General features: G+C 32.4%; 1 protein-coding gene across 2 annotated transcripts in view; it reads left to right on the forward strand.

Moving 5' to 3' along the window:
- Nucleotides 1-9,226: 9,226 nt before the first annotated feature.
- Nucleotides 9,227-15,184, forward strand: part of LOC149235458 (LIMR family protein At5g01460-like) — an 80,979-nt gene continuing 75,021 nt past the window's right edge. The window contains exon 1 of one of the 2 annotated variants that reach the window (XM_089372128.1): nucleotides 9,227-9,565. The gene's annotated coding sequence lies outside the window, so the exon portion shown is untranslated. The remainder of the gene's footprint in view (nucleotides 9,566-15,184) is intronic. The other variant, XR_016246169.1, reaches the window with a different exon arrangement.

A 15,184-nucleotide genomic window follows, 5' to 3' on the forward strand; every position in this document is an offset into this window, starting at 1 on the left:
CACAAGGGGGGTAAAGGATCACCCCATTGGTTATATATACACCCTCAATGTACAAGCAATGGACTTCTCCCCCTTGGTTTCTCCCATAAGGCATCAGAGAGATAAGCTAGTTCTTTTGGGGAGCAAGTAGTGGCTCCAACGCTCCACTATTAGAGGCAGTGGTGTTTGATGTATACATGTGTCCTAAGACTTTTACTTAATATATTAAGCTTGATGGCTAGCACGGTCTTCAACATGGATTATTAATATTCGTAAGATTGTTTTGTGAATGTTTATGATTCATGTTTGTTTTCACAGGTACTAAAGTAGTTGAACTATTTCGGTTATATTAGTGCTTATTGTATTAAGAATATGTTGTAATGGTTCTAAGGACCTTCACATCTTTCTGGACTATTTCACTAGATATTAGACAAATCTTTCATGTTTATGTGTGTCTCTGTTATGGTGGTACTATTACCTCGCTTTTAGAGGCTCGCTTTCTTTTCTCTATGCAATAGAATAACCTTGACACACCTACAACTGAACACTCACCAGGCACACCTACTTGATTTTTGAAGGCACACATGTAATCTTCTCTCTTACTAACAAATAAATCCAAGGCAAGCATTTAAGAAAACGGTAATCGGGTCATATTCCGAATGAGGCTCCTATCCCAAATGGTGTGAGGTATAATTTTGACCGCATATTAGGGAGACCCCTTTGAATGTTGGCAGGTCCAACACTGCCAACAGATCCCTAACATACTTCTATTCTCAATCATTTTCCAAGTTTCACATCTTCATATCACAACTACATCATTTGCATGTCCACATTGACTCTTGCAAATAATAATTGGTCTAGATTGGATCATTACATTATTTGTCATGCATCTTGATGCTTTAAGAATGGAAAAATTGGATGAATCAACTCACAAGACCATTTATATTGGTTGGTCCTAATTTGGTGAATTGGATTATGAAATATTTTGGAATAAGTTTGAGGAATTAAATGATGTTTTTTTGGGGGTAATAGTTTTTCTCTTGAGCTCAAAATTCCCTAGCGCTATTGTACACTCAATGACATTTCTAATGACGTAAAAAAAACTCAAATGGTATACGTATGAAAAGGTTATGCCACTCGAAAGTTGACCTCCTTATTTTGACCACCATGATTTGAGAGGATGCCACATCAACCCCCATTATTCATGGAAAAAGGGGTTAGCCACATAATCATGATGAAGAAGACTCTAAAAGAGTCAATATTGTAACTCTAGTTAAGTGTTGAAGGATTCAAATTTAACCACTAGTAGGCTATTGGACTGTGTTATAACTGGACCACCAAGAGGAAAAGGGGTTCTATTCTATTGTAGTGCATTTTGTTCCATATATGAATAGAGTAGTAGAGAGTGGATAGAGAGAGAGAAAACAAAAAGGGTTTGTGCACTATAGCAACTCATGGGCCTCATGTCTCACTCCTCTATACTTGTACCCATTTCCATTTAGAGAAAGAGAGAGCAGAGAAACCTCACTTTCCAATTGGGTTTTCTTTCGTAAGAGTTTTCCAAGATCATATATTGTGTTCATTGTGCTTTGTGACTTTTATTTTACTATTCTCTATTTTCCACATTTTATCTATTACATGCACAAGCATAACACAATAATTAAGGAATCCATAAATCTAAGGAAAAAATAATCCTCATAGTGTAGATTTCAGATATTCAAATATATTTTAGTAGATCTATCATGATGAATTATCCATTGGAATGTCCACAATAGGTTACGGATCAATAATGCTCATAGAAGGCACATTTATGTTTATGGTCACGTGAATCCATTTCACAATTCTTTGTGGTAGTTTCCAAATCAAAATTCTTGTAATTCTCAAATTGGTTGGAGCATATAGTGTTATTACATCCAATTAAGGATTAAGAGACTCCCCAAATAACATGGTCAGGTAGCCTGCTCCCAATGCTATTATCCAAAAGAATTTGCACAATAGTAAACCTAGAAAATGTGAAACAACATGGAAACATGGAGCATAATGAGAGATGAAGGAGATACCTACAAATAAGAATTGAGGCTACAAATCATTTTAAGAATTTAGACGCTCACCATTAAATGTCAAAAGCACTTTTAGAAAAGACTGAATTGAACCTCTCTTGAATCTAGTAAGATCTCATAATGCTTCCATACATAAGAATGACAATCTAAGAGAGTTAGAAGAGATAAAAACTCAAACCTCCCATCCAAAGGTTACACAAGGATTTATAGGTACTCAACAAAATAAAAAGATAAACCTATATGGTTTGCACCATCCCATCTTGCTAGGATTAGTGAAGGAGAGTGCTTGCAAGAACATCTAAAAAGCATGACAACTTGTCTTGAATAATAGATTCAACTGCATGTTTATGTTGCTTTGCCACATATATTAACATATTAAATGATTTATAATGAGGGTTATGTGGGTAATAAACATAGGGAATTTGCTAATTATCTAACCTCCCTAGCTTTCCATAGTTTTCGGTTTGCTAGACTATAGGCCTTATTGGCCATAAAGTCAGCTAGGGAGTTTAGCCTTTTCAAGGAGCGATAAAACCTAACACTATCAAATCCTTTAAAAAAAAATTAATGTAAAAAAACAACCTATTTACTTGAGTTTCTTTTAGAAGAGTTTTATAGACCATGTGCTAGATGATAATCATAGAACCCAAAATTATTGTTCTAGTTTCAATTTTTTGACTCTTCATTATTAAGATCATTTTCCAAATGGCGAAGGCTTCCACCTAATTGTTTGTTGTTACTCCAATACACCAAACAAATAAAGTTCCTTGATTTCTTTTAGGGTCAAAAATCAAATCCACATCCCCAAACCCTTGCACCTATCATCCTTAACCTAAAATTAAATTAACTATAAAAAAAATTGTTCAAGAATCTAAATCACATCACAAAAACTACATATAAAAAATGCCAAATAAATCCCATAATGTCACTAACATAATGGTTCTATACCATACACATAATTAAAGAGTCACTAAGTTCATAAATGAGAAGCTCAACATTATTCAGAGGATCATCTTTCTTAACTTTTGCATTAGTTGACTTTGCTACCATCTTTATGATTACTTGTCTTAAAGAGAATTATTGATTTTTTAAAATGTTAAGTGTTAAAGTTGGAAACTTATCTTTTTCTTGTACATGAAGATAATCATATCTATTATGCATTTTTCATATTCTTTGAGACAAACTTATAAACTTGATTAGAAGATATGAACCTTAAATCATTGTGATTAATTAAAATGAAAAAAAATCTAACTAAAAAGCACAAAAAAAACTCACTATTCATTTTGAAAAATACACTTTTTAAAAATCTCATTAATAATGCCAATAACCCATTAACATCTCAATCTTCTCAATCAAATATTAAAATATTTAAACAACCCTAAAAAAACAAAACCAAAAAAATTAACAACAAAATTATTTTAAATATTTATAATTATTATTTAAAAAAATTATTTCAAATTAATGTTTTTATGGTTTATTTCACAACAAAATTATTTAACATATTGACAATTAACCTTTATAAAATGACAAAATAAAAAAGAATGTTATTTATAATTTTCAAAATTAACTTTTACAAAATGATAAAATAAAAAAAATAAAATGTTTTTGTAATTTTTTTAAAAGTAAATTAAAGTATTTTGTATTTTTAATAAAACAAAATTATATTGACATTTTCATCTTCAACTTCATATCTGTCTATAAGAATAATTTGATATTTCAAATTAATTTTTTCATGGTATAATGAATCGCTCTTGTTGTTTAATGATTAACTGAAAAAAAAGAAAAAGAAAAGAGTGATCCATTTATACCATGAAAATATTGGTATAAATGAATCACTAATCAATAGACAATTTATATCTATTTATTGATATTAATGTTTTCACGTTATCAATGAATCATTTACTCCGTTATATTGGTATAAATGAATCACTAATCAATAGACAATTTATATCTATTTATTGATATTAATGTTTTCACGTTATCAATGAATCATTTACTCCGTTATGAACAATTTATATTTATGTATTGATTCATAGTTTGGTAAAAAAGAAAAGTTCCATTAATAAAACATAAGATTTGATGGTAATTTCTTTTTATAAAAATTGAATTGAATTTATGAAATATTTTTGGTGGTAATTGCTTTTTATAAATATTGAATTGAATTTATGAAGTTATCTAAATAAAATGATTTAAAAGTCAAATATTATTTTATTTATTTTAAAATGAAAAATTTATTAGACCAATAAGATTTTCTTTTGAATCAGTACACTTGACCATTTCGTTTGCCATTTTTATGAGTATGTGACATTTGTGCAGTAAGTATAGCTCCACTCTGGTGACATTTGTCTTTACACCTGTGTTTTCCAGTCGCTCCATTTTCAGAACTTCTTACACTCTGCCAGCGAGTGTCATGGAGCACGATCTTTCCTACCGTGTTGGATCACTTCACAGTTATTAGCAGTTTACACTCTGCCAGCGAGTTCTATGGTGCACGATATTTCCTGCCGTGTCAGATTAGAGCACTGTTACTAGCAGTTTTCACTCGCAGGAAAGCTAAAAAAATTTGCAGGTGTACAATGAATGAACACCTCTAACTAAGGAGTCCATTGGTATGTTCTATCTTCCCCACTGCATATTTAATGTGAATGCCTAAATTATTTTCATGCTTTTAAAGCTTCCACTTTTAAACTGACTGTTTTGTTGTGTGTAATCTCTTAAACATTTCTTGCATAGGTTATATCTCATGAGAAGAGGGAAAAGGTTTAGTTATTACAGGATTACACATAACAACTCCCAACTTACAAACTACTCTTGTAAAAAATCTAAATATCTCTCTCTCTCCTGGAGAATCACTGCCGAATCACTGATAATAGGCCTTCAGGATGTGGAAAATCTTCATTGTTATGAGGTATAATAGGACTACTAAATAGGGGTGAAGGGGTAATCCAAGGACCATTTCAAAAGGAAATGTCTTTCCTCCCACAGAAGCCATATATGCCACTTGGTACACTTCAGGATCAATTACTCATTCCAGTATTTGGTAGCAGTTTTAAATATCTGAGTGATGAAAAATTGTTGAGTTACCTTGAATGTCTCATTGGCTGATCTGCCAGGAAGAACTGGGGGTTTTGGTGTTTGCTGTGACTGGGCAGATGTACTCAGTAGCGGTGAGCAACAAAGATTAGCATTTGCTAGGCTTTTCCTTCATGAACCCAACATGGTTTTCTTGGATGAAGCTACAAGTGCACTAGATTTGGAAAATGAATCCTGATTGTATTCTTTGTTAGAAAGAAAGATTGAGACATACATATCCGTTGGTCATAGGTTATCATTAGTTCAGTTTTACACATACATTCTAGAGTTTGGTGAAAACTTTGATTGGACAATATATTCTAAATTCGACTTTGAAAGGTCAAAGTTGCATTCTGTAAATTGATATAGAAAGCTATGATTCCTTACTCATTTGATAGTAATATTGTCAAATGTGAAGCTTGAGCAGTGTTTTATGTAATTTTTCAGTCAACTTAGATTTCTATGAAACATACTAATAAATTAATGTATCGATTTATTTTTAGAGGCATCACTCCCGTTCTTAGCCTATAAAAGCTATAATTTATTGATTTCAATTCATTGAAATAATCAGGACATGTGTATTGTTACCTATTAAAAATTATTTTCAATTTCTGCATTTCTTACCGTATGCTCAATTTCAATGTAATTATTTTACATTTGGAAAGATGACATCATGGAAGGTAATATGTATAAGTACAACTCCTTGCAAAGTTGTATACCAAATTAGAAATGTCATTTGAGAAAATCTTGATTTCATAAGATAAGAGTATGTAATAGCTTAAGAAGAAGTTATGGTGACTTCCCACTTCAATATAGATGAGATTCACAGGTACACAATATATTTTCTATATTATTAAATTCATATAGGTGATTTTAGGGTAGAGTTTACAGATCCTGAGAAAGATTAAAAATTATAATTAATTAATGAACAAATTTAATATTTCCATTATTTAAATCAGTGAAAATTTGAAAAGCAATTTAAATTCATATCCATTAAACACCACTCACACAAATATTAACTTTTATAGAATTTAAGTCACACATAAGCATTGTCAGAAAATTTCTACATCACTTTCATTCACCAATCTCTATATTTTTCTCTCGTTTAATAGATAAAAATTTTAATTATGAATTATTTTCACAGGGCGTAGTTTAACTCATAGACGAAATGGCCTTTTTCACGACCATTTTTTGGTTTTTTTTTGTAACCTTGGTAGGACTACATTTTCATCATGTCCAACTTCTCACCTCGATCGGAGGGTGGGGGAGGAGGGGGGGGATAGCACAAGATTTGAACCCAAGGCTTCCAGTTCGGTGAAACGTCATTTCCACAAACATTGCCAATTGAGCTACCCCAAACGAACATTTTCTGGTTAATTTTAATCAAACTCTCACAATTTTTTTTAAAAACTTGAGTTTAAATTGTTTATTTTGCATAGTTTGAGTGCCCTAAGGGTTTTTCAGGGTGAATACATTTATGCATTCAAAACAGTATTTCAAACAACAAAAAATCTTGAAATTGCATTGTCGTATTTTGGTGAATTCTGGTGAAAAATGCTATTTCGTCTATAAGTTAGACTACGCCATTCTCATAATATTTATTTGACATGGGCACTGCGCTAGTTCATGATGGACATACTTTCACACAAAACAATCTAATTTTAATATAACAATATCATTTCAAAACAAAGGACAATTGTTTCAATTTAGCACTCTTATTGGTCTTTCTTTGCACCTTCTGGGGCAATTGCTAGTTATAATTTAATTGTTAATTGACAATGAAGATAATGAACATTAATTGTTGCATAAGTGTATGTTGACTCATTGTTATTATTAAATAATAAGCCTAGATCTATCTTAACTACACATCTACCAAGTGTGGAGAGAGATCAAATCTCTTAACATGCAAAGATGGATCTAAGCTTGTTTAATTCCACATTTTAAATAGGCTATATTTCACAAATATACGATGGGTTCTCATAAACCTAGAGCTCAAAAACTATAATAACTTAATCAAATCAAGTTTACCTTAACTACCAAAAAAGAAAAAATAATAATAACAATAACATAAATTTTTTTTTTAACATAATGTTATTTTATTTCATTTTATTTTATTTTGACCAATTTAAATAACATTACCTTACATTACATACATTACAACATCTTTACCATACTAACTTAAAAAGCACCAAAGCACAAGAATCCCACCATGTTAAATAAAATAAATAGTTAATAATTTGGAAGGTGCATACGAGAATCTTTTCAAATGCCTTGAAGACAACATTATGGAAGAAGTTGCGGATTACAAATACGTCGGAATTGACTTCAACAAAAATCTAAGCTGGAATGGTTGTAGAAAGAAAAGAACTTTGGAGTGTTGGAAAACATTTTATGCTTTTCAAAATAGGTGTAGAGAGGCAGAGTTATGGGACTGCAAAACCACTCAAACTTTTTTTGGGCTTCTAGTGATTCTGGTGATTCTCTATGGCTGTGAACTATGGGCCAACAATACATCTGACATGCAGTGGAGACAAATTGAAAAAATTCAGAAGCGTTTGATTACAAACAAATTTAAGATTAAAAGTGCAGTTCCTTATGGTATCTTGTTAAGTGAAACAATGACTGCTCCTATTGAAGCAATTTCTATGGTGCGAGTCATAAGGTATTTAAAAATAATTGAGCAAATGGAAGAGGGTAGATGTCCTAAGGTTGTCTTTAATGATAGATTGTGCAAGAGCAAAAAAACTTGGATGCAACAAAATAACAAATGGTTTAGTAAATGGGGTATTTGCTTGAACATGTGTCCCATAAACATCAAAGAGATAAAAGCTTTTATTATGGAAAAGTTCCACAAACATACTTGGGATAAGGAGCTAGGAAGAAAGACAATTTACTATATTGAAGCGTTTAATCCCACTCATACTCATCAACCAAAAGAATACATATAGACCCATATCTCTTGGAGAGCCAAAATTCTTATTGCTCAGTTAAGGACTAATTCTCATCAACTTTGTTGTGAAACAAGGAGCTGGAAAAGGCCAAAGGAAGTGTGGGAGGAAAGAGTATGCATTTTTTGTTCTTCCGGAAAAGTGGAAACAAAAAAACATTTCATTTTAGAATGTGAGGCCTCCAAAGACAACAGGGAAAGCTATGCAGATATGCTGGCAGGTAGCTCTTGGGATAATCTATTTAGCGAGGGGTTTGCGGAGAAGCTGAGAGCATTTATTTTGAAGCTTCACAGAAAAAGGGTTGAATACATCAAGCAGATGAAGAAGCAATCTATCCCATAGGCTATCTTCAGCCTCGTGGACGTTAAAATAATTTATTTATTTATTTCTTTCTTGAGATATTGAGTTGTGAGCTTATTTATTTTCTTTGAGTAAAAGAAAGATAAACTCCCACCCACTTAAAAATTATTTTAAACCTTATTCTAAAACTAAAAAAATAGCGAGTTGTCTTTAGTGCGATTTTTGGAAGTTTTTTCTGGTGGGGTTTCTCGGTCTAATTTCTTTAAAACCAGGTAGGGATTTATTGAAATCACAAGCTTGAAGGGTAACTCCTCCACAATCAAAGTGCTCTAGGCGTTTTTCAAGGTGTTGAATCCTTATATACATTTAAAAAACCATTATAAATAACACAAATCAATATTTCACCTCAATTTTTTTACTAGATTCGGCACCGAAAAATCCAAAAAATCACACTCAATACAAAAAAATATAACATAAATAAAGTAAAAAACTATTTTTAATTATATATATATTTTTTTAATAGCCAAAACTACCATCAATAGGCCATATATTTTTTAACAATATTAAATTTAATTTTATACACAACACCAAAAACTACCTCAAATACAATTTCACTTTTTAATTTAAAAAATAATATCTATGAAACTTAAGAAAATCAAAATTAACAATTTTAAGAAAATTATTTAGTTTAATAAAAAAATATTTGATCATTAAATCCTTGGAGTGGGAAAAAAATATATCGGGTTAATCTTCGAAATGAAACCTCCCCTGCTGCTGAACAGTAAACCTCGTTCGAAAGAGGTGGAATTGCCACAAAAGAAAGTCGTTGCCAGCTCACTCCACGTTACATCTATATATATTTGAAATCCAAATGTCAATAAAATTAAAATTAAGGTTTTGAAATGGCCATGGTGTTATCTCACGCGTTTGCCTCGCATCGATGTGCAGAGGAAGGAAGGAAGCGAGTAAGCGATCTTGACCGTTCCCAGTGAAATCGCCCCTGCCTTCCACGACACCAGATGCTATGTTGGCCATCTCAGGGAGATTTCAGTTGTTCTGATCTGCATTCAGGATCTACATTTTCCTATTAATTTTTTCTACAGCGCATAATTCAGATCGATAAAAAAGAGCTCCATTTCACTATTTATTATTGGCTTGGCGAAATTTCACGAGTCTTATGGGCAGGCAATTCTGGCATCGAAACAGGTCGGTGAAAATATTTATTTGATTTGGATAATTTTCAGCTTTAGGGTTTTGCTTGTCAACCGGCATTGTCGAAAAACTCAGTATACTGGGGTTTTGAGATGTGTTTTCTTGATTGTTGTTTAATTTTCTGAGTATGCAATGGCTGTTATTTGAGCGAAACCGAATTGCTGGGGCCAGTTCTCATAACATTTGTTGTTTTAATGTAAATTCTCAGTGATGGCATCAATCGTTAGGGTGGAGTCCCATGAACTAGTCAACTGCTCATCTTATTTATTGCTACATGTTTCCAAATATTGTCATTGTATTCATATCCTTTATATGATATTAGGCCAGACAGCAGAATCTGTACTGATCATTCCTAAACATTCAACATGATCTTGAAGATCGCATTAGCGTGAATTAAATTAAAGTTAGCTAGCCGAATATTTTTTCGTAAAGTGAAATAAATTTCATAGAATTCTGCCAAATTCTTTAATTACTAGTCAAATTTATTTCGCTTTAATCTTAACGCAAGTGTTGAAAAGATTGTTGTGCGTAACTGCACCAAACCAGTTCTGAATTCATCCAATTTAACTGTTTTTGCAGACTTACACCCAATTTTTCACAGACGACCCCCTGAAATTAAAATTAGGTCCCGGTCAACTAGGTAACGTAGATTGAATAAGATAATCGGCAGATAACGGACTTAAATACATATATGTTAACTTTAAGAGATCGCTGAAATCAGTGTTATTTAGCTAAATTTACTTGACTTAAATTTGACATTAACGGATTTGAATAACAGATTGTGTGTAAAATGGACTTTACTTTCCTCATGTTTGACTTGAACAGAATTTTAATAATAAACTTTGGACAAGTTCTGGCAGATAGTTGATCTAAATTTACTCATCAGTGCGTGGAGAGCAGTGAACAATAAAAAAGGCGCTACAGATTTGCTTTATCAAGTTTATCAGAGCTTTGTTTTTTGCACAAACGGCTGTTTAATATTAGATCACAGTAAACTAGGTACTGTAGTTTAAACAAGATCAACGGCAGATAGCCGATTTAAAACATCCGGATCAACTTTAAGAGACCTCTGAAATCAACTGTATTTAGCGAAATATACTTGACTTAAATTTGACATTGGCGGATTTTAATAACAGATTTTATGTGCAAAATACACTTTACTGGCTTCAAGGAAATTGCCAGAATTTATAACATATTTTTTGTTCCAATTGGACAAATTCTGCTGTGTATCTTATCTTAATTTATTCACCAGTTCAAAACGATGCGTAGTTCAAAACGATGCGTAGCTACTCAGAGAGCTGCAAAGAGTGAAATAGATGCCATCTTAAACAACGCAAAGTTAAATTAAATAAAAAATAGATAACTATATATATACATACATCTGACAACATTAAAAAATATTAAATCAATTCTATGTCATGTATTAATTCATTCATATTAATTTTTTTTTACATATTAATATACTTGATCCGTCTCGGTGCTTGATAAATCTAGGCTTAAGATGGATCTAGGCTATTACTATGAAACTGTTACGGATAGAATCGTTTTACTTGCTAAAATTAGGCCATTTATGAACATGTAGCCTCCTTTGTTCTGTAGGTATTATCAAAATCCAAATAATGAAGTTCTAATGGAACCCAAAATAGACTTGGCCATATATTTATGATTGCAGGAGTCAAGGAATGAATTATGGCCAAGGCCAACACACTGACTTTCACTACAGTAACACAAAGGCCACAACATAGCTTAAAGGTAATGAATAATCAAGATACAAATCTTAGGATGCCTTTAAATGGCCTTTGTGTCCTTCATTACAAAAGATTCTAGCATTGGAAATATTCCATCAATCTCCTGCGTTTTCCAATTTTGCTTTGTTGTTTAGAGTAATGGGTATGTTGCAAGCAAATTCCATTGACAACTGTCAATAGGAATATCATTTTGAGCACTAAGGACATGTGGCCTCATTTGAGAACTGATAGGTTAAATTGGTTAACCTATCCCTTTCTTAAAAAAGGGTATCATCTGAGTAGTAATAACAAATTGGTTAATTTATCCTCTTTTTAGATAGTTCATTGTAATTGGCTTGTCTCTTGCATGGAGAACGATTGCAAGAATCTATGTTACCTCACTTGTTTGTAAAATAGTTACCTAGTATTAGTGGTTCGATAATATTTTTTTTTACCTGTTATGCTTTGTATCTGACAGGAGAACACATTAGACAAAGTTTTACCATCAATGTTCAATTGCCATTCATCTAGAATGTGCTGGAGTGTCTCTGGCTTTGCTATTTCCAGTTGCACAAGGATGTGCTAGTTCCTGCAGACAAATTTATAAATGTTATATTATAATTGCCATTTAGGCACTAAGTTGCATGGAAAAAGGGTATGGAAAATGCTTTTGGGATAGTATGTGCATTTTAGAAAGGGCACTTTCAAAATTTTGGAAAACGGGGAAACTCATGGTAGATAAGTAGATAATGTTGAAAATGTAACTAGGTTCGGTCTCCATAACTGTATTTAAGTCATTATGTAATGTACTTGTCAAAAGAATGAAAAATAAAATTTTGTTATTATTACAATGACTTATTAAAGCACAGGTTTCATGGTTGGGTCATCATGTTTTAGGTCAAAGTCCCCACTGAGTACTTCTAGGATTTATTCTGAGTTATTAGAGTCATTGTCCATTTAAAGAGACCCTTCTTGGGCTTTTGAATCATGTAAAAAGATTTATTATTGAGTGAAATTAGGTATTTGACACCTCCACACCAAGTCGGTCTCAAACAAGGCAATTTGACCTCATCTCAAGCCTATATATACAACGAGGTCGAATTCATTTGGAGCACACATTCACCCACAAGTTCGATATCCAAAAGAAAGAGCTGGAAAAGTGCGAAGAAGGAAGAGGAGGCTGGAAAAAGTGCGAAGTTGAAGAAAGAGGAAGTAAAAGAGAAAATCGAAGTTTTGGCCTATTTCTCTCTCTCTCGTTTGGGTTTCTCTAGGAGATCAAAGTTTTACTTGTATAGTTGAAGTCATTGTTGTTGTTGCCATTTGTTGGGCTGAAGTGCTGCTGCTTCAGGTTCGAAATTACTGGAAGAGGAGGCTGATTTGGTGGTTGGAGGAGGTCTGTGTCTAGGTTGAAGAGTCTCAAGAAAACTATTGAAGGAAGATATTTTTACTAGGTTTTTCCCTAGATAGGGATTTTGCCCTGGCAGAGTGCCTACATTTTGTGTCTTGTGTTTTTGTGATCTTCATACACACAATTTGGTAATTTCTTGATGAAAGATAACATAACAAATAAGTAAAAGAAGCCAACATAATTCACAAGTAATTATTAAGAAAGAGAAATCTAACCCTAAATCTATTAGCATTGATTTCTCAACATGGTATTAGAGCTAAGGTCAAAGAAGATTGAGGATCACTTTGTTGGCTTGAAGGAAATAATTACTCCCTCTATGATAAGAATGGGATTCAATACTGCAGGAAACTGGATCAAGAGATGCTCTTTGGGCAAACATACAAGAAAACCATTTTCAAATTAGTGAAACAAGGTCTAAAGAAATATTAGACCTCATACATTCTGATGTGTGTGGTCCTATGTCTGATAAAACACTTGGAGGTCATCTTTACTATGTGACATCCATTGATGATCACTGTAGAAAGACATGGCTCTACCTTCTCAAGAAAAAGGATGAAGTAGATGTGAAGTGGAAACACTAATCGAAAGAAAAATAAAGACTTTGAGATTCGACAATGGTGGGGAATACACCGCTAAAGAACTGATTGTATATTGTAAAGAAGCATAAATTAAGAGGGAGCTTATTGTTCCCTACTATCTCGAACAAAATGGAGTGGCCGAAAGAAAGAATAGGACAATTGAAGAAAGTATACGAACAATGCTTCTTGATAAAGACTTACCAAAATTTCTATGGGAAGAAGCAACAATGACAATCGCATATATTCAAAATAGAAGTCCTTAGAATTCTTGAAAATATGACACCTGAGGATGCATTCATAGGGAAGAAGCCAAGTGTGGACCATCTCTGGATCTTTGGGAGTCTTGCCTATATCCACATTCCAAAGGACAAATGAAAGAAGTTAGATTCTACAAGCGTCAAAGGGATCTTCGTTGGCTATAGTCTCTCCTTAAAGGCATATAGAATCTACATCAAGGAAGTGAGACACATTGAAGTAAGTAGGGACGTTATATTTGATGAAAATCATGCCTACAAAAGATCCAAGGACATTCCTATTGATTCCGATGACGAAGATCTACCTATATTTGAAGAAGTACAACCCGACAATCTATCTACAATTCAAGAAGAAGAAGAAGGATCAAGTGAGCCTATTCAACCCGTGTTTGTGTCGAGAGGCACTCTACAACCCAGTATGGGGGTAGATCTCACGTAAAAACATAAACATGTAAATGTAAACATAAACATAAATGTAAATGTAAACATAATGTTTAACATTTAACATTTAACATTTTTAATATAATGTCGGCCCTATTTAAAAAAAATCTATTTATTATTATGTATAAACACAATATAAATTTAAAATATAAAGAAAGAGGTTTATGAACACTAAAAAGAGGTATGGTAAATAAATAAAAATATAAATAAACCATAGGTATGCTAAATAAATAAATATAAAAGAGGTATAAAGAGGTATGGTAAATAATTAAAAATATATCAAATAGGATTAGAAATCAACATCTAATTATATACCAAGCCTATGGGCCAAACACCATGGTAAATAAAAGAGATGATAAATAAATAAAAATATAAATAAAGCAGAGGTATGGTAAATAAATAAAAGCTCTTTTCATATTTACTCCATAAACCTCTTTACACTTACTAACACTAAAAAAAGAGGTTTTATTTATGTTGTTGACACCTAATCTTCATGATTGGGGAATTTGTAACATAAATAAATCAGGAATGTGAACAATCATCGGAAGATGAACTAAACAATCACTCCTAATGTATAAAACAATAACATACCTATGAAATAAAAACACCAATCAGTTTTTTTGCCCTTGGAGAGTTCCTGCCTGGCCTGACATGGTATCAGAGCCAGCCCTTTATTAGCTATTGTAACTCCCTATTCTGCTCCTCTGCTCCTGATTTGAATGCACTCTGGAACGTTGCTTTATATAAATTCCAGAATCACTGTGTTAAACGCTGCTTTATATAAATTCCAGAAATGCTGTGTTAAAACGCTGCTTTATATAAATTCCAAGATTGAATTTGTAATCACGTGAAAGGTAAACTAAGCAGTAATCCGTGGACATTGAAGAATCGATGCAATCATCTATTAACTGATCACATTTCTGAGCATTTCACCGATTCAGAATTTATGGTGAGAGTTGGTTATTTATTCATCTTCATCGTACGAGCTGAATATAAGTCGTATGATCCTTTTTTTGTGGTTGTCATTATATTTGAAATTACCATCTCACGTGGTAATTGAGTTTTTAAAAGGAGACGTATGCCATATGCATATATAATAGTGGATTTATATAAAACTTATATGAAGTTTATATGAGATTCATATGGTGGATTCATATGAGATATATAAGATTTATAAGGTGGAGTTTTTTTTTTAAGATTTATAA

The sequence above is a fragment of the Pinus tabuliformis genome, chromosome 8, assembly GCF_031772625.1.
Source record: "Pinus tabuliformis cultivar Carrire ecotype Pingquan chromosome 8, CPIR1, whole genome shotgun sequence".
NCBI classification, from domain to species: domain Eukaryota; kingdom Viridiplantae; phylum Streptophyta; class Pinopsida; order Pinales; family Pinaceae; genus Pinus; species Pinus tabuliformis.